We start from the raw sequence: 21,932 nt of genomic DNA on the forward strand, positions 1-21,932 counted from the left end.
GGCATCGGGAGCAAATCCCAATTTTTCCATTGCACGCTATTCTCCACCTCATCACAGTTCTCACTGTCGGCGGCGGAAAGCAGAGAATTCAACTGATTGCCTAACTGTGAAATGCAAAGTAAAACACTCGGCCAACACTCCTAAGTAAGGCTTGTGAACTATCAGGGTTTTCTCATTATTAAATATTCTGCTTATTTGTTAATTCCCGACCAGATTTTAGTGTATTATTTCTTTTCATTTTGTGCATTTGTGGGTAACATTTAAAAAAAAAAATCTAGAGTACCCAATTATCTCTTTCCAATTAAGGGGCAATTTAGCGTGGCCAATCCACCTAACCTGCACATCTTTTGGGGTTGCGGGGGCGAAACCCATGCAGAAGCGGGGAGAATTTGCAAACTCCACACGGACAGTGACCCCGGGCCGGGATTCAAACCCGGGTCCTCAGAGCCGTATGCAGCAATGCTAACCACTGTGCCACCACGCTGCCCCATTTGTGGGTAACATGATAGGTACATAATTAATATTTTATTTTAGAACTTGTATCATTTTATGCCACTATATCCTTACCTAAGAAAGGGTATGCTTCCATAAAGGGAGTATGGCCAGCGAAGGCTCACCAGACTGATTCCCGGGATGGCAGGATTGTTATATGATTGCGTTGGCCAGACCTGTATTCACAGGGATTTAGAAGACTGAAAGAGGATCTCATTGAAACATATAAAATTCTGACAGGTTTGGAAACCAGCAGTGATTTACACCGGCATGACATTACCCTGCCAGGGAAGGGGGGGGGGGGGTGCATTCTGTAGGGCTGGACACTAAAGCCATTTAATGAGGTTTAAATTAATGTCACTCCCTATTAAACTGACAGAGTATCAACACCTGAAAGCGACAGCTCCTCACACTCATTGTCTTTAAATTCAATAATCCTAAACCAAACAAGGAATTACCCTTTTTAAATACCGGATGAGCCCCCAATTTTTGTTAGGATCCCAGACAAGAAGCCAACTATTTGCAGTTTGTAAAACTGTGAGGAAAGGTTACTGCATCACAGGATAACATTGACCAACAGATATCTTTTATGTTAAAACAAGCTTTAATTTAAACACACAATTAATCACATTCGTTCAAAGAAATTGCTTTACAGTTAACAGGTACAACAGTTCTTAAGTGAAAGAAGACACGGTAACATACTTCCTAAACCTGCCTCTATATTCCAATTAAGCAAACCAAAATAGTTCAAACATCACTCATGAATAAAGTTAACAATTAGGTTTTGACTTACTTTTCTCTGTGCAGAACCTTTGGAGGAAGAACCTTCCAGAAGCAAAACTGAACACCACTGTTCAGATTAAAATCCTAAGAAGAACTAACTTTTTCAGACAGACCTGTCTCCTCCCCTTAATTACAGCATCTGTACTCAAAGCATCAGATGCCACATAACTGTTTCATCAGGACCAAATACAATACACCCCCATAAATGATCTACACCCCAATTGTCTTTTAAACGTAAACAATATTCATTGCCTAGTTGGCTGTAAATAAGTAAATAAATAAGTAAATCGTTCTCTAGATCTGTAAGAACACGTCACCTGCAGATCAATGATTACCTCACTTTTACGACACCTTAATCACAATTCCAGCATTCATACTGTCTACATGCATCATAACCCAGGTTTTAATAATATCGCTGCAAAAAATATCAAATATGAATTTGTTCCATTCATCACAGTTTGATGAGCATGGGTCTGTGGAATGTTAGAGGGCACAATTGCTTTCTGCTTCAGGGGCAGTGTGGTGGCTCAAGACATATACTAAAGGCTTCAGTAGTTAACAAAGGGATTTATTGATGAAAATCAAAGGCAGTTTAGTAACAGGTACTGAACACTATACAACAGGTCTGAACACTTCAGCTCCCTGGTCCCCGCGCAAACTCTCCATTGGCCGGGTTCACCCCCTGAACTGGTCACGTGGTCCATGGGCCCACCCCTTAAAGAGTTACTCTACTACATCCCTCCCCCCTTGACTCCCTTATTACAACTTCTCCAAAAACTAGAAACAGAAGTTACAATTGTTAATAGAGACAACAGGCGAAAAGGAGTCCATCAAAAAAGTCAATTGGTCCAGCGACATCTGTGTCCTCCCGGACCACCACAGCCCTGCCAGAGACTCGGCATTCTTTTGGGTAACCTCAGGTGGCACCACCTCTACAACAGATGTACTGGTCTCACTGACTTCATCAGGTGCATCTGGTTGAGCAGAATCAGGAGTCACTGGCTCCTCTGGCTGAACAGATTCACAGTAATATTCACGATGTGAGCAGTAACTGTCAACTCCAAGTTTGGTGTCTCCCCCCCCGCTAAACTTCTCAAGTGGTCGACACACTTTCTGAAGCACTTCTCGTTCACATTGACCATAAGAAATAAGAGCAGAATTAGGCCATTCCGCCCATCAAGTCTGCTCTGCCATTCAATCGTGTCTGATATGTTCCTCACCCCCATTCTCCTGCCTTATCCTCATAACCCCTGATCCCCTTATTAATCACAGAACACTATACAACATTGATGGCACAATCCACCCTTCTAATCAAGGTGAATCTGAGACAATGTATGGCCCAAAACCAGGTTTAGCACCCGGAATGCCCTGTCGCCCCTCTGCTCTAACCGCTGAATTCTCTGGGAGGCTTGACATGCCTCCATCCTCTCTGCCAAATTTGGAAATACAAGATCCAATTGGGTTGTCAACCGACAGCCCATAATTTGCTCAGCTAGTGTGACCACCGTGGTTGAACGTGTTGTACAATAACAAAGGTTTCGCCAACCTCTGGCGAAGTCGCTTATCAGATTACTATTTCATGGCATTCTTGAAAGTTTGGATGGCTCTTTCAACCAGATCGCTCGATGCTGTATGGTAGGAGGCTGTCCTCGTGTGTCGTTTGCCATATGCCTGCACAAAAATATGGAAATCATTGCCAGTGAAAGGGATGCCATTGTCCAAAACAATTGACTTGGGAAGCCCATGAATGGCAAACATTTGGCGCAAGGCATCTACTGTGGCTACCATTGTAGTGGTTCTAATCTCTTGAACCGATAATCACATAGAGTGGGCAGGATGGCCACCCATGATCCCTATGGAATCATAACATCTTCGCATGTCAACGCGTCCTGGAGAATTATTGCCTCAGCTGATCAGACTTCTCAGAACACCAGCCAGACTGTATCATTTGTTTAACCGTTGAAAGAATAGGGGGCGGAATTCTCCTATCGACGGCGCCAAAATCGCATTCGGCGATCGGCTGGAGAATCCATTTTTATGCCTGAATGGTCTGCCCCCTCAAAAACGGCGTACTCGAGTAGTATGCCACACGCTGTCGGGACGGCCTCAGGACGTCACCTGAGGCCCTCCCCCAATGCTCTGACCCTGATGGGCTGACTTCCTGAATGCGTGGGGCACTTGTTCTCTCAGTTTTCGTAAACCTGGTGTAGTAGCTGTGGACTGTGTCCAGCACTGCCACAGTCCGGCGGGGTTGGGCTTGGGGGGGGGGAGCCATTCCGCTGGCAGGGGGAGCTTCGGCGAGGACTGGGGGCACTGGTGGGGGGTTGTCCGGGGGTGGAGAGGGGCTTACAGGGGTCAGTTTATGGCAGGCCATGTCCGTGTGCAGCGGGCGCCATGTTGTACGACGCCGCGGCGGCAGACCGCCACCATACGCATGTGCGGCCACGGAGTTGGCCATTCTGCGTCCATATCGGCTGGTAAAGCCGGTTTTTACGAGGCGCGGCTGCTAGCCCCTCATTGGTCCCAGAATCGGTAAGGGTTCGGCGCTGATTTTGCCGTCGTAAAACGCCCACGAATTCTCCGTTTGAGCCGGTACTTAGCCGCCGAAACGGAGAATCCAACCCTGGGGTTCTTTGGGTCCAGTTGCAGATGTGCCCCACAGACACTGGCAGAGTGTCGAGGAAGTTTAAGGCTAGAATTATGTCCTGGAGTACAAGTGGTAATGGAATGCTCTTGCGTAGAGCCAGGCGACATAATGCATCCGCATTAGCAATTTGCATCCTAGGCCAGTTGTAAGCCACCAACAAAGAGGCCCAACAACCCACACTCACCAAGGCTATGAGCGGTATCGGCTTATCTTCCCTGAAAAGCCCCAGTAATGTTGTGTTATCAGTCACTATGTCAAACTGTCAACCATACACAGACTGACGGAATTTCTTCAGTGATCTTCAACCAATGATCTTCAATCAATTTCACAATCTGGTCAAAGGTCTTTGGTTCAGGTGCCTCAAGGGATGTGAGGTCTTGATCCAGATATGAGCCATTAGGCTCATTTGAATATGCGTAGCTGGGTTGATGCCGCAGTCGCTTGCCCCCTGGGAGTCACTGGCCACAATGGTCAGCTGATTAGTACTAGTCTCCACAAGCAGAGACTAGCAGTAATGACCACTCCGGGGGTCTCGGAGGCCATTGGATCTCCTCAGGTTGTTGCGGTCAGGGCAATGCAGTGAGGGCCATCAGCGGCCCTATAGCAAGGTATGTTCATTTGGGGCGGGGTGGGGGGGGGGGGGTCGGGCGATTCCCCGATGCCCAAAAGTGTGGATGGGTGTGAGGCAGTGTCATCCTCTTGCCTGGATGGTGCGGGGACGCCCACGCTTACTTTTAGTAATGGGTTGGAAGTTTGCCCCTCGGGGGTCGAGGGTTGGGTGTGTTGCCCATGTCTGCAGAGAATCACATTGTCCAGGGGTGGGGATGTGGGGGACCCTCAACCTCACCCTTCCAAAATGGCGCCACAATCTCTGAGGAGCCAGTGTGGCCAGCGAGTTTAGTTCCCCACTGCAGAAAATAATTCTGAGGGCACGATCTATTTCAGTGGGAACAGAGTCCCATAACGCGTAATTAGCCGGATGTTTCCCAGCACGTGGAGTGTTGGAAGTGCCGGGAAAGCCAACGCTATCAAACGGCCATTCGGGTAGATCGGGGCCCTCAAAGGGGAAAGTGCAGCCAGGTCTGCACTTAATTCCATTTTCTATCCTGAGGCGCTCCGCTCGCCGGAACTTCTCAGTGCAGGGAAAGATCAGGACGCCATTTTTAAATGGTGTCCTGATCTCTTCACCCCCTACCCCCGATGCAACCACTAACTCAACAATGAGATTCTCAGCCCTCCCATGCAGACCCCCCCCTCCCCCAGGCCGAATCCTCATTACACACAATATGCCAGCCTAGCACCCTGGTAGTGCCACACCACCGAGGTGCAACTTCCAAGGTGCCACCCTACCCAGAGGGCAAGCACCTGGGGGCCACCGATCCCCTGGGACACCCTCATGAGCGTGGAGAGTAGACCCTGCCTTAAGTGTGGGCGAGACTGGTGAGAAACTCTCCATGCCCCAAAAAATGACTTAAGTGTGGGTAAATAAAAGTCTTGGATCTCTCGCAAAACACAAAATAATCTGCCAAACTCGCTCAAAATCCCATTTGGGGCTGACTTCTTGCGCCGGGCCCACCGCAAGATCGCCACGGACGGGTCCATTGACCTGGGGTGGAAATTTCTGTTGCCGGACGGGCACGGCCGAAGAATCCCGCTCTTGGTCATTTTTTGGGTGAATTGCGCCTCTCATTGCTGTCATGCCTCAATACATGAGGCTCCTGGGTAGTCACTGCAGATCTTTACATAGAACATACAGTGCAGAAGGAGGCCATTCAGCCCATCACGTCTGCACCGACCCACTTAAGTACTTACTTCCACCCTATCCCCATAACCCAATAGCCCCTCCTAACCTTTTTTGGATACTAAGGACAATTTAGCATGGCCAAACCACCTCAGCTGCACATCTTTGGACTGTGGGAGGAAACAGGAGCACCTGTAGGAAACCCACACAGACACGGGGAGAACGTGCAGACTCCACACAGACAGTGACCCAGCGGGGAATTGAACCTGGGACCCTGGTGCTCTGAAGCCACAGAGCTATCCACTGCACTACCGTGCTTCCCTTTGGCCAGGCCCTTCTCCCTCCACCCTCCCCCGACCCAGACTGGGCATTTTTGTTTCTCGTTTGGCGTCTTATCCACCCAGCCAATTAGCCTCACCTCCTTGACTCCCATCACACCCAAATCCCACCCATGTGGCCCGCAACTGCCCCATACCCCCGTGTCACAGTCAGCAGGCTAACGCAGCCCTCTAAGGACTGTCAAACAACACAGGTAACAGACCTCAGGACCACTCACCCTAGCCGGAACTCCCATCCAGGTAATCATCATTCTCCCAACAACCCCTCCAGATGCCCCAGAGCCCCTCCCCCTTTCTATGGATCTGGCCAGCAGTGTCTGGCTCCTTCTCTCTGGTGCTGGCTGGAGACAGTGCTGCTGACCTCCTTCCTCCTCCTCGGGGATCATGGTACAGTGTTCCCGTTTTTAAAAAGCAGAAGTATTTCACGTTGGCCCGTCATGCCTAGGCGCGCGAGATAATTTACTGAGGGTTGAAGACGCAACGTTAACTGCGCTGAGCATAACATAATTCTTTCACATCGATGCAAATCTCAGGTTCTTGCCTTTCGTGGGCGTGAACCTGATTGTGAAATTGTGATGATTGCGCTCCGACAGCTCATCGGAACAAATCCCGTTTTTGGCTTCCCGTGAGGATTTTGCCGCCATAATGGGATTTGCACCCGCGGCTAACGGACCCGCTAAATCCTGCTAGTCAGGGCAAGTGGTGGGGGGCACTCCCAGGTTGGGAGGTTTCATTCAGGGGAAAGGTGTCATCAGTCTTCAGCCAGGCTTAGTACAGCAGCTGACATCTATTTTTCAAAGCTTTGCAGACAATTCTAGTAAATTAGGTACTGTGCATCAACACTATCGAGAATCGAGATTTTGCAATAGGATGGATTGTGCGGACGTGTATAAATATTTAAATATAAGTTGGCACAGGATGATTTAACAGCACAAGGTTTGGCTCAAGGTTGTAGTTGTGTTCATGCTTGTTGAGAGGTAGTTGAATCCCACTGATACTAGGAGGTCTAAGCATTTACATAACTCTGGTATGGGTGGCACTCAAAATAAAAAGAAAGATTGTTGTATCTGGCCAATTCAGATACTTTCAACCAATTTATTTACTTGAATCTTTTACCTAGGTGTCCTTTAATATCACGGAGAACAAAGTACAAACACAGGTATAATCTCAAACACGCTTTGTTCAACCAATTACCCGTAAATTACCCACAAACTATTCTCTATAGGAACCCAAGATTAATTTACACTACACGCAAAGATGGCATGGTAGGACGGCGGGTCTGATTCTCAACTCCATCTGGTCCGTCGTCATGAAGGTGAGTCTCACACTCTGTTTCTTCCTTCTTTCCTTCCCTGGTCAGTTATCTTGATTGCCTCTGCGTGGTGTCTTCACTTCTGATGTGCCTTCGGTGCCTGTTTTTCACGCCCTTTTGCCATTTCCTCTGGCTTTCTGCTGCCTTGGAAGGAGGCCTCAGCACCCAATGGTCCGGTTGATGACCATTTGACAGGCCAGCTGAGCCCGCCCCAGGTGTCCCATCTCTGGTGGTGTGGGCTGCACGTGACCTGTTCCCATATAGGATAACAGCTGAATCTCTGGGTGACAGAAAGTGAGGCCCGATCTGGGCTCCTGACAATAGACGTGTGCATGTGCATATCAACAGGATGCGATGATCTCCTGATGGATGATAGACTGGGCAGGTCCACACATGTTCTGGCAGTTTGGCTGTTGGTTGTGTGTTTGACTTTGGTGAAATCTGAATTCCAACTGCCTGCCTGAGGTTTGACTGCAGTATGATTTTAAAATGCCTATTTCTTTTATTTAGGATATCCAATTAAATCGGCCTTAAAACTAGGCCCTTGTAGGTCACCACAATAGCAATCCTTTTATAATCAAGAAAGAATGTAACCAAAGTAGTACCTGTGGTAGTCGGTATTAGGGGTATTATGGTACCCAGGTTGAGGCTGTAAGACCATTGGTGTGGGAGGTACCTGAGACTGCTGTATCATTGGTGAAACCTGCCTGCTGGTTCCGCCCAGTAAGGCGGAGTATAAGAGTCTGTGTCTCCCCAGCTGCTGCATTCTGTACCTGCGCTGCTGGGGGAAACATCTTGTCCAATAAAGCCTTCAATTGTTATCCAATCTCGCTTCTGGAGTCATTGATCGAGGATCAATTTATTGGACTAGATTTGAAAGAATGCAGCTCCGAATCAAGCTGGAGTGTCTGCAACTCAGCCACCATGCTGCAAAAGCAGCGGCAACTTTCAAACACTGGCTGGCGTGCTTCAACAGGTACCTCAGGACGGCCATGACTGCACCCATGGTGGACCAGAAGATGCATGTTCTCCACTCGAGGGTGAGCCCAGAAATCTACACGCTCATCGAGGATGTGGACGATTTCGAGGCCGCGATGGCCCTGTTGAAAGGACACTACATTCGCACAGTAAACCAGGTCTACGCCTGACATCTGCTCACGACAAGGCCACAAATCCCGGGGGAATCACTGGATGAATTCTACCGTGCGCTTCTGGTACTAGGTAGGAACTGTGACTGCCCAGAAGTTTCAGCCAGCGATCAGACAGAACCTTTAATCCGGGACACATTCGTTGCAGGTATGCTGTCCTCCCAAATCTGTCAGCGGCTGCTAGAGAAAGAGACACTAGGCCTCAAGGAGGCACGGGCCCTCGCTAGCTCCCTGAATGTGGCCTCCCGAAACGCCCACGCATACGTCCCTGACTGCATGGCAGCCCCTTGTGCAGCGTGGAACCCGCCCGTGGTCGACCCCGATGCATCCCCCATCCCCCCACAAGCTTGTGCCGCGCGGCTACCAGGCAACCCCGGGGGGCCCCACAGTTATTTTTGCGGGCATGCCAAGCACCCCCGGCAGCGCTGCCCAACCCGCTCCTCCACCTGCAAAGGATGCGGCAAAAAGAGCCAGTTCGTGGCAGTATGCCAGGCCCGGGCGGTCGCTGCCGAGTCCGGGGGCGAACCGGGGCAGCCAGCACAACTCTCTCCACAGGCCAAGTATGGGCAGCGGGCACCACCATCTTCGTTTTCCCGAGCCACGTGCGGGCCCCGGGTGCCGCCATCTTGTTCCCCAGGGACCACATGCAACGCGTTGGCGCCGCCATCTTGCACACCCCCAGCCATGTGCGACCCGTGGGCGCCGCCAACGTGGCTGGAGTCTCAGGACCCCGATTCGGATGACCACACACTGCCTGAGGAAAATCTTCAACTTTTACCACGACTCACCTACCGTGGACCAGTCTTGGCCCCAAATGCTCTCGACCGCAACGACGACTGTGCTCATCAACGGACACAAAACATCCTGCCTGATCGACTCCGGAAGCAAAGAGAGCTTCATGCACCCCAACAAGGCGCTGTTCTCTTTCCATCCACCCAGTTAACCAAAGAATCTCCTTGGCCTCCGGGTCTCACTCTGTAGAGATCAAGGGATTCTGCGTTGCTAACCTCAAGGTCCAGGGAAGGAAATTAAAAAATTTCCGACTCTATGTCCTTCCTCACCTCTGCGCTGCCACGCTTCTAGGGTTAGACTTCCAATGCAACCTCCAGAGCTTAACCTTTAAATTTGGCGGCCCTACATCCCCCCTCACTGTCTGCAGCCTCGTGACCCTCAAGGTCGACCCGCCTTCCCTTTTTGCGAACCTCACCCCAGATTGCGAACCCGTCGCCACCAGGAGCAGACGGTACAGTGCCCAGGACCGGACCTTCATTAGGTCGGAAGTCCAGCGGCTACTGAAATAAGGTATTATCGAGGCTAACAACAGCCCCTGGAGAGCTCAAGCAGTGGTTGTAAAGACCGGGGAGAAGCACAGGATGGTCATCGATTATAGTCAGCCCATCAACAGGTATACGCAGCTCGACGCGTACCCTCTCCCCCGCATATCTGATTTGGTCAATCAGATTGCACAATAAAAGGTCTTTTCCATGGTGGACCTCAAATCCGCCTACCACCAGCTCCCCATCCGCCTGGCCGACCACAAATACACTGCATTCGAAGCAGATGGGCGGCTCTACCACTTCCTGAGGGTTCTCTTCGGTGTCACAAATGGAGTCTCGTTCTTCCAACGGGAGATGGACCGAATGGTTGACCGGTACGGTTTGCGGGCCACGTTTCCGTACCTCGACAATGTCACCATCTGCGGCCATGACCAGCAGGGCCACGACACCAACCTCCGAAAATACCTCCATACCGCAAAAATCCTTAATCTCACCTACAACATGGACAAATGCGCATTCAGCACCGACCGTCTAGCCATCCTTGGCTACATAGTGCATGATGGGGAAACGGGCAGGTAGAGAGGGAGAACAGAACGGTCTGGAAGACCGTCCTACTGGCCCTGCGGTCCAGAAATCTCCCAGTCTCCCGCTGGCAGGAGGTCCTCCCCGATGCACTCCACTCCATCCGATCACTACTGTGTACCACGACAAACGAAACACATCATGAACGTCTCCTTGTCTTCCCTAGGAAGTCTCCTCCGGGACCTCGCTCCCAACCTGGCTGGCAGCTCCTGGACCCATCCTGCTCCGCAAACATGTGCGGGCGCAGAAGTCGGACCCATTGATCGAGACGGTCCACCTCCTTCACGCTAACCCTCAGTACGCCTACGTGGCGTACCCTGACGGCTGACAGGATACGGTCTCCCTATGGGGCCTGCCGCCCGCTGGATCCCTCCCACCCCCCAACTACCCCACCCTCCCTCCCACCGGCGCACCCCACGGCTGCCCCCTTCCCAGGTGGATCAGTTCTCCCACTGGTCCCATCTAGGGGTGATGAAGCTACTGAAGAAACCAAAGTCACGCTCCCGGAGTCACGGATGCCCGAGCCGGCGCCTGCATCACCGCCGAAACACCACAGAGGACGACCAGGGCCCCCGATTGACTAATTGCTTCATTTTGATATGTACATGTAAATAAATACTGTAAATAGTTGTGACATGTAACAAGGCAAAACACTATACCACTGACGGGTACCCCCATAATCTCAACCTCTACCACTGTATGACGCAAGACCACCACCCCCGCCGGACTCTTTTTTTAACAGGGGGTGAATGTGGTAGTCGGTATTAGGGGTATTACGGTACCCTGGATAATGCTGTAAGACCATTAGTGTGGGAGGTACCTGAGACAGCAAGATCATTGGTGAAGCCTGTCTGCTGGTTCCGCCCAGTAAGGCGGAGTATAAGAGTCTGTGTCACCCCAGCTGCTGCATTCTGTACCTGCGCTGCTGGGGGTAACATCTAGCCTAATAAAGCCTTCAATTGTCATCCAATCTCGCTTCTGGAGTCATTGATCGAGCATCAGTACCGAATATCCGAAAGGTTATGTGATTGACGTACAGAGCAGCATCTTCTTTGAAACGACACAGGAGTTAGCATGGGGACCTCACAAACTGATCTTATTAGCTTTTGTTATCGACTGGCAAAAAGCTGGAACAGCTGGTTTGAGTACAATGTCTTTACTTGAGATGGATTACCAAGCAGCGATCTGTCCCACATTGCTTGAATTTGACCCCAAGGACTAAAAAGGAGATTGATATCACAGTGCTTACTGGTGCTTACTATTCTGCCAAGACACAAGACTACAAGATTTGTTTTTTAAAAATGCAGCTCTATTCTGCAAACAATTTCATTGACAGATGTCAAACTGCAGCCCAGCCATGGTGATTCTGACAGATTTAAAAGCAATTTAAAAAAGATCAGGGAGTTTTCTAGTGTTCTGGACAATGATCCTCTTTTAAGCACTTCCATCACAGTAGCATTGTGGATAGCACAATGGCTTCACAGCTCCAGGGTCCCAGGTTCGATTCCGACTTGGGTAACTGTCTGTGCGGAGTCTGCACATCCTCCCCGTGTGTGCATGGGTTTCCTCCGGGTGCTCCGGTTTCCTCCCACAGTCCAAAGATGTGCAGGTTAGGTGGATTGGCCATGATAAATTGCCCTTAGTGTCCAAAATTGCCCTTAGTGTTGGGTGGGATTACTGGGTTATTGGGATAGGGTGGAGGTGTTGAACTTGGGTAGGGTGCTCTTTCCAAGAGCCGGTGCAGACTCGAGGGGCCGAATAGCCTCCTTCTGCACTGTAAATTCTATGATCATAATGGTTAAATGGAGCCCTTCATTTCAGTGACGTTTGTGGAGCGTTGAGACTACAAAACGGCAGCCGCATTAATAGCTGTCACTGCTTTATGCGAAGCACACAGGGGCTGATTTAGCACAGTGGGCTATACAGCTGACTTGTAAAGCAGAACAAGTCTGCAGCGCGGGTCCAATTCCCATACCAGCCTCCCCAAACAGGCGCCGGAATGTGGCGACTAGGAGCTTTTCACAGTAACTTCATTTGAAGCCTACTTGTGACAATAAGCGATTTTCATTTCATTTCATTTCACACTGAGATAGTTTGAGATGGCATAATGCTTTTTAAATGCAAGCATTCGAGCATCATTCAAAAGAACATGGTGTAGGGGATTTCGCTCCATCCCCCTCTGCTATCTGCAGTAATTCACGATAGGAACTAGTGTTCTCACCCTCGAATCAACAGCATTAGAAATGGGGAATCATAACCCTATTGCCAATACAAAATGTGCTTGCTATTAAAAAAGGAAAGATCAAGTAACTCATTAGTATTTAGATTACCTTTCCTCAAATTGTGCCTCTTCTTGTTGCACCTTCCTGAATTAAACAAGGCGTAGGTGGGTCATTAAATACAGCACATGCTGCTTCTGGTCAATGGAGAACAGTAAACTAGAAAAGGAACGTGGGCTCGATTTTTACGAGGGTAGTAAAAGCTGCATATTTACATTCTTTGTTATCTCAAGTTTTAAAGTTAACGTGTGTTTCCATTCTGTACCCTGTCGATTAGACACCGATGTTGCTACAAATTGGTTTGTAGTGTCAGTGAACAAATGACAGAGTTTAAATTCATTTGTTTTGAACTGGAAAGGAAGCAAAGATGTGTTTGCCAGTTGAGTTAAATACTGGAATCATCAGCAAGTAAACACTTTCAAATGACATTCCTGCTGTTTAATCCACCCATTAGATAATTTTGCCAAGGGCGGCATGATGGCACAGTGGTTAGCACTACTGACTCACAGCACCGGGGACCCGGGTTCAATTCTGGCCTCGGGTTGCTGTGTGTGTTAGAGTTTGCACTTTCTCCCTGTGTCTGCTTGGGTTTCCTCCGGGTGCTCCGCTTTCCTCCCACAGTCCAAAGGTGGGCAGGTTAGGTGGATTGACCATGCTAAATTGGCCCAGGGTTACTGGGTTATGGGGATAGGGTGGAGGTGTGCTCTTAATAGGTGCTCTTTCAGAGGGTTGGCGTAGACTAGATGGATCAAATGGCCTCCTTCTGCACTGTAGGGATTCTATGACTCTATGATAATGGAAACCAAACATGTTAAGCAATCTCCATTGTTATCACCATGGGTTATTTCTAGTTTAGAACTTTTTAAGAGTGCAATATTTAGCATGTTTTTGTTAGTTTTTTTTATTGATAGAAGTTCATCAGCTTGAATTTTGAAAGATAATTGGCTGGATTCTCTGTTCCTGAGACTAAGTGTTGATGCCAGGGCAGGATTCATGGAGTTCTACGACAGCAAAACTGGTGCCGCACCCAGACCGATTCAGCGACCATTGAGGGGCTGGTGGCACATGGAAAATGATCGATTCCAATAGAAAACGGTGTCGGGATTGACACTCGAGAGGCTGACAAGCTGCAGCAGCATATTAGCACTTCACCCACTCACACGCATCCAGCCAGCAAAATGGCACTGTATGCTCTGGAGCGGCCCCATCCCGTTGATAGGTCGGCTGGGGCAAGAGGGTACCTAGCAGGGGTGGCCTAGGCGGGGGGGCACCCATACAACCTGTGGTTCTAGGTTCACAGTGGGCAGTCACCCTTATGGCTGCCTGGCAGGCTGCGGTAATGATGTTATGTGGCCGTCCACCTCGACCCCAGGCCCACCTCCTGGCCATCCCCTGCTGCTCCCCCCGGCCCGAGCAGAAGACCCCCCCCCCCCGGCCAGCGGCACAACTATGAGCATATTATGTCGATGTTGGGCACTATCCGTACCCCCTCTATCCCTCTCATCAACCACGACCCCTATTTCATGATTTTTAACAGCACAAGCGAACCCCGCCGCCAGGAATTCCCCCGGTGGCGGAGAATCGCGGAGGACCCGGAGATTACAGGGTCAGGCCTGCTAATGATTTGCTAATGGCATTTGCTGTATATGTGGAGTGCACACTGCTATTGAGGCACCAGAGAATTGTGATATGAGCGAGAACGGAAGATTTCGACCACTTAATTATATATCACACAAATAAAAGAAAAATACCGCAGTTGCTGGAAATCTGAAATAAGTTAAATAGTCATAAGATAAATAGATAAACATCTGTGTTCAAATAGTGGACAGAGAAATGTTATAGGAAAGCACAGTAGCTCTAATTCCTATTCTATCCGGCTGGTCTCACAACATAATACTCTCAGAGACTCCCTCCCTCAAATATCCATCTAATTCTCCTGTAAATTGTCTGTTCCCTCAGCCTTCACTGCCTCTGTGAGCAGCCTGTTCCGCAAATTCATCATCCTCTGCTTAAAATTGTGAAATCGTTCTGCCACTACCCCCTTCTCTCTTCCAGGCTTGAGTCTGTTGTCTTCTATTCTAGAGTTTGGGGCAGTAGGAAAATAAGAAATAGAAGCAGGAGTGGCTCATTCAACCCCTTGAACCTGCTCTGCCATTCAATAAGATCATGGCTGACCTGATATGGCCTCAGCTCCACTTTCCTGCCTATCCCCGCAACTCTCGCCACCCGTGTCACTCAAAAGATCTGCCTCACTCAGCTTGAATATATCCAGTGGCTCAGCCTGTACTGCTTGCTGGAGAGAATTCCGAAGACCAATGGCCCTCGGAGGAAAAATATTCCTCATCTTTACCTCAATTGGGAGACCACTTATTTTGAAACAGTGATCTCAAATATACTTTCTTGGCTCAATGTATCACCCTAAGAATCTTGAATCTAAGAACAGTACAGCACAGAAACAGGCCCTTCGGCCCTCCAAGCCTGCGGCAATCACGTGTCCTATCTAGACCAACCGCCGATATCCTTCTCTACCCCGTCTGTTCATGTGTCTATCCAGATAAGTCTTAAAGGGCGCTAACGTATCTGCCTCAACCACCTCATTTGGCAATGCATTTCAGGCCACCACCACCCTCTGTGTAACAAAAACTTCCCCCGCTCATCTCCACTGAACCTATCACCCCTCACCTTGAACTTGTACTGAGACAATACCTTCCCTTAGTCTCCTCTGCTCCAGAGTAAGATTAAGCGAATGAGTTCAGCATTTGTTTGCTAATGTTACCAACGGTAAATCTAGGCTTTGGATGTCAGAACCATGGGAAATCAGAGGAAGAGATTAGGGAAATTTCCCTGAGAAAACAGCCTCTTAGTAAGCATGCTGTTGGAAAAGGGTATTAACCATATCAACAACATTCATATGGCACCTATAGTGTAATAAAACAAGGAGTTTAAAGGAGGTACAAACACATTTTCTGAAATGCTGAGAATCATTGACAATTGCTTATGACCCACAATGCCAAACACTGCTGATTATTTCCTCTTACTCTATGCAGGCAGTTTACAGATAACAAAATGCTCTAACCAGCAAATGCAACCCAATTTCAAATGATAACCGCTCCATAAATTTATGTCCGAAACTGTGACCCTTTAACTACTTTGAGCCGTTATTTCTGTATGATAGTAAATCGCTCTTAGAATGACAGCTATTTTCTTGCATGTGAACATTCTGATAATCTTACTGCCTTTGCTTAAAATGATCCGATTGGCACAGTTGGGCAGCTGCAGGATATTAATGGTTTTTGAAATGGTAAAGTAAAAATATAAACTTCATATCTTCAGAGTGCTGTCATCAGTGATCCCTTCCCAACTAAAGACAAAGGATGACAGAATTCGCAAAGTCAAAAATATTAAAAATTATGGTTCGATATAAGATCACTCATGCCCATAGGATTAAGGTCACATAGTCATTTGGTGTAAGTAGATTTCCGACATTTTGCTTGCCATGCATTTTTTTCTCTCTCACGCTCCCCAACAGTTTTCTCCCATCTTCTCCGGAATGCAGAGCTCATTAATAGGAGCTGATTCCACAGAGAGTGCCTCCTCTCCCTCCAGCGCATTGCAGAACTCACGCGTGACCAAGTCACAAGTGAGCATTGTCAGTTTCCTTCACAGTTTGCTAAACGTTGTCAGTTCAATTTTGTCATACAGTGAATAGTGTTTGTTCTGGTTTTCCTTTGGCCACCAGCAGTTCTTGTGATAAGTGATGACATGAGGCAGAAATTCCAAACAACAAAGTTTATGCATGAACATTCTACAGTGTTGGGCAGACTATTTTGGTTCAGGTGTCAAGAGGAATGCATTACAACCACAATGAAAAGTTAGACATAAAATCCGTCAATTGTAATTGTGACTCCGATACCAATTGTTAATTATGGATCATCGCAAACTTTGTTCAACACCAGATTTTGTTTTTGAACATTTATACAAAGCATGAATGGTCGAATTGTTTCCATATTACATGTAAATTACATATAAATGTAATTCCCGGAAATTTGCACCTCTTATGTACAGTTTCGACTGCTGGGACTGCACGTCATGAATTCAGGCACATGGACATCACAACCTTCTATCAATTAATATGAATAGACTTCATAGAATCATAGAATTTACAGTGCAGAAGGAGGCCATTCGGCCCATCGGGTCTGCACCAGCTCTTGGAAAGAGCACCCTCCCAAGCCCACACCTCCACCCCATCTCAATAACCCAGTAACCCCACTCAACACTAAGGGTGTTATTTGGAGGAGGGGGGTTCACGTGATGTGAGTGCGGCAGAGGTAGTGTTTTAACAAGCTCCTGCTCTGCTCACCTTGCAATCCTTTATTTTATTCGGCTGCACATTTCATATTTGCCTTTTCTTGGGTTCCATGGCTTATGCTTTGTCCCTGGTGGTTCCTGATCAGTGTTTTGTGAAGAGGAGCCAAGATAAATAGTAAAAATCCTTGTTTCTTTGTGGTGGTCTGAGTGGGCTGGTGTGGGGTCCAGTTCACAGTGACGTAGTTCCTGCTGAGCGGGTTCTCGTTTCAGTGACGCAGTGTGCATCAGGTGATGGCCGCCATTAGAATGTTGCCTTGGCTGAAGATTGCGGATCTGCGGCACAGATCCTGAGAACTCACTTTGAAGAATTACATGGGGTGGGATTCTCCCATCCCATGGCAGAGTGTCCACGCAGTCGTAAACGCCGTCATGTTTTACGACAGTGTGAACGGGCCACTGCCAGGACTAATTCTGGCCCCTACAGGGGGCCAGCACGGCGCTGGAGTGGTTCATGCCGCTCCAGCTGCCGATCCCAGTGCGAACTGTGCACCGCGGGACCCATGCATGCGCAGTGGCACCAGTGCCAACGCACACATGCGCAGTGGCGCCAGCACCAACGCGCGCATGCGCGGTGGCATCCTTCAACGCGCCGTCCCCAACGCAACATGGTGCAAGAGTACAGGAGTTGCTGCGTAGGAAAAGGGGCTGGGGGACAGAGAGGCCGGCCTGCCGATTGGTGGGCCCCGATAGCGGGCCAGGCCGCATCGGAGGCCCCGCCCGGGGTCGGTGCCTCCCCTCCCCCCCCCAACAGTCCGCCACCCGACCCATGCACGCAGAGTTCCCGCCGGCTGCGAGCAGGTGTGGACGGCTCCGGCGGGACTTGTTTTTTTTTTTACGGCATCCAGGCCGGAAAATCGGCGGGCCAGCCACGTAGAGCGGCCCGCGACCGGCGCCGCGCCAACCACGCCGGTGCCAATGGTGCCAATTCTCCGCTCTGCGGAGATTCGTGTACCGGCATCGGGGAGGCATGGCCCGGTCGTGGGGATTCTCCGGCCCAGCTCAGGGCTGGGAGAATCCCACCCATGGTATCCCTAGGAGGCGCAAGAGATTATTCTTGCATTCGAAAGAGCACTTTTCATGTTAAGAGGCCCTGCTTCAAGTCATTAAGATCCTGTTGCAGAGTTTTAGTTTTTCCTTTGGGCCTTTTTTTTTCTTTAGAGCTATTGGAATCGTAGAAGCCCTACAGAACAGAAGGAGACCATTCAGTTCATCGAGTTTGCACCGACCCACGGAAAGAGCACCCTACCTAGACCCACGCCTCCATCCTATCCCCATAACCCGATAACCCCATCTAATGTTTTGGACACAAAAGGGCTAATCTACCTAACCTGCACATCTTTGGAATTTGAGGGGAAATTGGAGCACATGGAGCAGACATAGGGAGAGCGTGCAAACTCTACACAGACAGTGACCCTTGGCTGGAATTGAATCTGGATCCCTGGCGTTATAAAGCAGCAGTGTTAACCACTGTGCCACCATATTGCCCTCAGGGGAAGATGAGGGAATGAGAGGATTTGAGTAATGGCGCACAATGAGGTGAGATTGGTTAATCTGTGAATTGTCTGTTGAATAGATGGAGTATTCTTGGTATCCTTTCTGTGATGATGGAAAGTCTGGGACGGTGGTTGATGTTTTTGGGTCAGTTCAGGCATCCCTCCCTTGGGGGAGGCATCTTCTCTTCATCAGGGTAAACAGGGTGCTTTCCATAATCCTGGTCCTGTCTGGTTAGGGGCGGTTCCCCTGGATGTACCGGGAAGGAGGGAATCGGCATTCCCTTCCAGGGCGCGCAATTGTTGGGTGTTACAACAATTCTTCTCTTTAGTGATGGTGTCTACCTGGCTGGGGCAGGCGTAATCATCATTTTGTCTTCTTAGTCTAAGTGGGGGCGATGCACTGACTTGGATGTGGTTGAAAAGATGCAAGTTCAATTGGGGTGTGGGGTTTGGGATGTGCTGGAGATCTTGGGGTATCGCTTCCTGTTTGACAGGATGTGCTGTGATGGTATCGAGCCGGAAATAAAGATTTGTCCCCCTCAGTCGTCATGCATGTTGAGGCTGTCTTTTCTTTGCTCATGGCGATGTATCATTTTCATAATTTTGTAGCACGTTTGCTAAAATTTAGAACCTTAATAAACATACTTTTTTAAAAAAATGAATAGACGAAAGGGCATGTGCACTCATGTGTATGAGGAAGTGGGTGGCTACATACATAATTACAGACATGCAGTCTCAGCATTATGGCACTGGAGTGTCAGCCTAGATTTTATGTTTGTACAAGTCTCGGGAGTAGGATATGAAGCCACAACCTTCTGACTGCAGGGCGAGAGTGAGCCCTTCTTTAGCAATTCATTTCACAGAGTGATTTTCTTCATTGCGTCAGTTTGCTGCAACTCCCCATTTCTTGCCTGATTTTTGCTTCCTATTTTTTTGACCATAAAGGTTATTGTGTTCACGTGAATCTTGCCTGTGCGTGTGAACAGGCTATTTGCCGTTGGGGCAATACAGGCAAGCCTGACTCAGTTCTCACTCCACAACCATATTTCATATAATATTCAGCAGAAGATGCTGGCTCAGTTTTACCTTTCTTGAGCTAAGCGCCATTGAAGTCAATTGTACTGCGATAGATACATTGGTGGAAGAGCAAAAGCTAGCTTAGATTACACATAGTATCCCAGAACATGGCCGGGGCATTCCGCTGTCTGACGCTGGCAGCGAGATTCGCGATCGGGCAGGGAATGTTGTGTTGCGCAAAAATCGTGATTGGTGCCCAGCGCCGATCTCGTTGTGATGCTCTGGTCACCTGCTGGCGGTGACATCGAGGTTAACGCCCAGATGCGGCGGCCCATACAAATCCACAGTTGGACACCAGATGCTCCACCCCTTCTCAGGCGGGAGTCACACGGGCATGAATTGGTGTAAGTATTCACGAGCGGGGTCCAGGTGCCATGGATGTTGAGGGGGAGGAAGAAAGTAAGAAAACTCCCAAACATTTTGAGCCTTGTTGGGGTGGGGGAGGTGTCTGCCTGGATCTCAGGGAGTAGCAGGAAACGGCTTGGTTACAAGTGCATGGACTTGGAGTGCCCCCCTCGGTATTGGGGTGGCCTGGCTCAGACCCTCATTACTGCATTATTCCATTTAAACCCATCCCCTAACTGCAACTTACTGGCTCCTGACTGCTGAGACTGCTGACGGCTGGGCAGCACGGTGGCGCAGTGGGTTAGCCCTATTGCCTCACGACGCCGAGGTCCCAGGTTCGATCCCGGCTCTGGGTCACTGTCCGTGTGGAGTTTGCACATCCTCCCCGTGTTTGCGTGGGTTTCCTCCCCACAACCCAAAAGATGTGCAGTATAGGTGGATTGACCACGCTAAATTGCCCCTTAATTGGAAAAAAAATGAATTGGGCACTCTAAATTCTTAAAAAAAAGACTGCTGACGGCTCATTGTTTCCTGTATATGCTCAGAGGACTTCTGGTGATGTGTGAACCCATCCAGCCCACTTCTCACAGCAGTATCATCAAGGGGATGGGCGTGGCCATGCTCAATCGCAGGCCCATCGGGATGGGTGATAAGGATGGAAGCTACCCACGTCACAGGCCTGGTGCCACTCACTATTAGGGGAAGAGCTGAAGTGCAGACTACATCATATAAAATGGGTCGGACGAGGGAGGGGAGGGCACGTTGAGGGTGGCACAGCACTACAGCTCAGGGTGACCATGTAACCTGGTGGCAGTGGATGGTCAAGGGAATCCTCAATTTGCTCACATTCTCTGTCTCCCCATCCCCTCCACCCACAGATACATGGATTTCGGACTACATCCAGCACTGCTCGCTACCTACCTGGCCCCTGCTGTGGTTGTGGTTGCACGGAGGCAAGAACGCCAGAGCCAGCCCAGGGAGGACCCTGCACAAGAGGAGCCTGCCCCAGAGGAGCAGAGATCAGCCGGTGAATCTCAAGTGCCGGCAGTCCAACAGGCTAAGGAGGAGGTGCAAAGGAGACGGTGCATCAGGGCAGGTGTATACCATCGTCGCCTGTCCTGATCTGCTGGCCACCGTGTGGCGACGCCCACTCCGACAGTGCACCACCTGTGCCAAATGGTGATGTACCTGGCACTGCGGGGGTATGGAAGAGAACACCCGCTCCTAGCACCCGTCACGGTGAAGGTCATCCAGAACGTTTCTACCTCTGGCTCATTTCAGTGCTTGAGCGGGGACCTGTGTGGGATCTCGCAAACGTTTGCACGCAGGTGATCGGACCTATGTGCCCGGACATCGGGCGACATCAGCTTCAATCTAGGCCAGGCTTACCACGATGCCCAGGCAATATTATTTGCTGCCATTACTGGCATGCTCCAGGTTCAAGGGGTGATTGATGGCACGCATAATTACACCCCCACCCGCAACCTCGCAAAAATACATGGACCGTGAGGAGGATTTGCTAGAACACGTGCAAGGATTACCCAGGTGGACAGTGATATGTTACCCTAACATGTCCAAACATGTGCAGGTTAGGTGGTTTGGCCGTGCTAAATTGCCCCTTAGTGTCCAAAAGGTTAGGTGCGATTATAGGGTTACTGGGGAAAGGACGGGGAATTGGGCCTAGGTAGGGTGCTCTTCCAGAAGGTTGGTGCAGGCTCAATGGGCTGAATGGTCTCCTCCTGCACTGTAGGGATTCTATGAATATGTAGAGGCAACCATATAGGTTCTTTAGCTTCATTACGGAGACTTTCAGCTTTTGACAGTGAATCCGTGTGCTCATGTCATTATATCCTAAAACATAAATATTTGTTGGATAATAAATGATTACACAGAAACTAGCAGATACATTTTTTTTGGAATTTCCGTCTTTTTAATTCTCATACATATAAAACAATTATTCTAAACAGCAGTGTTAATTAAAATGATTTTTTTAAAAAAGGAACAATAGTGGGAACTCTAAAGTCATACAGTGCAGCCTCAGGCACATCAT

The 21,932-nt window shown here is 49.2% G+C and overlaps 1 long non-coding RNA gene across 1 annotated transcript; it reads left to right on the forward strand.

Annotated features, from left to right (window-relative positions):
- Positions 1-6,309: 6,309 nt before the first annotated feature.
- LOC119969603 lies at positions 6,310-21,719 on the forward strand. Its single transcript, XR_005461425.1, has 3 exons — positions 6,310-6,388; positions 7,227-7,316; positions 20,761-21,719. It is a non-coding gene; the product is annotated as an uncharacterized LOC119969603 (long non-coding RNA).
- The last annotated feature ends 213 nt before the right edge of the window (positions 21,720-21,932 follow it).

The sequence above is a fragment of the Scyliorhinus canicula genome, chromosome 7, assembly GCF_902713615.1.
Source record: "Scyliorhinus canicula chromosome 7, sScyCan1.1, whole genome shotgun sequence".
NCBI lineage: Eukaryota > Metazoa > Chordata > Chondrichthyes > Carcharhiniformes > Scyliorhinidae > Scyliorhinus > Scyliorhinus canicula.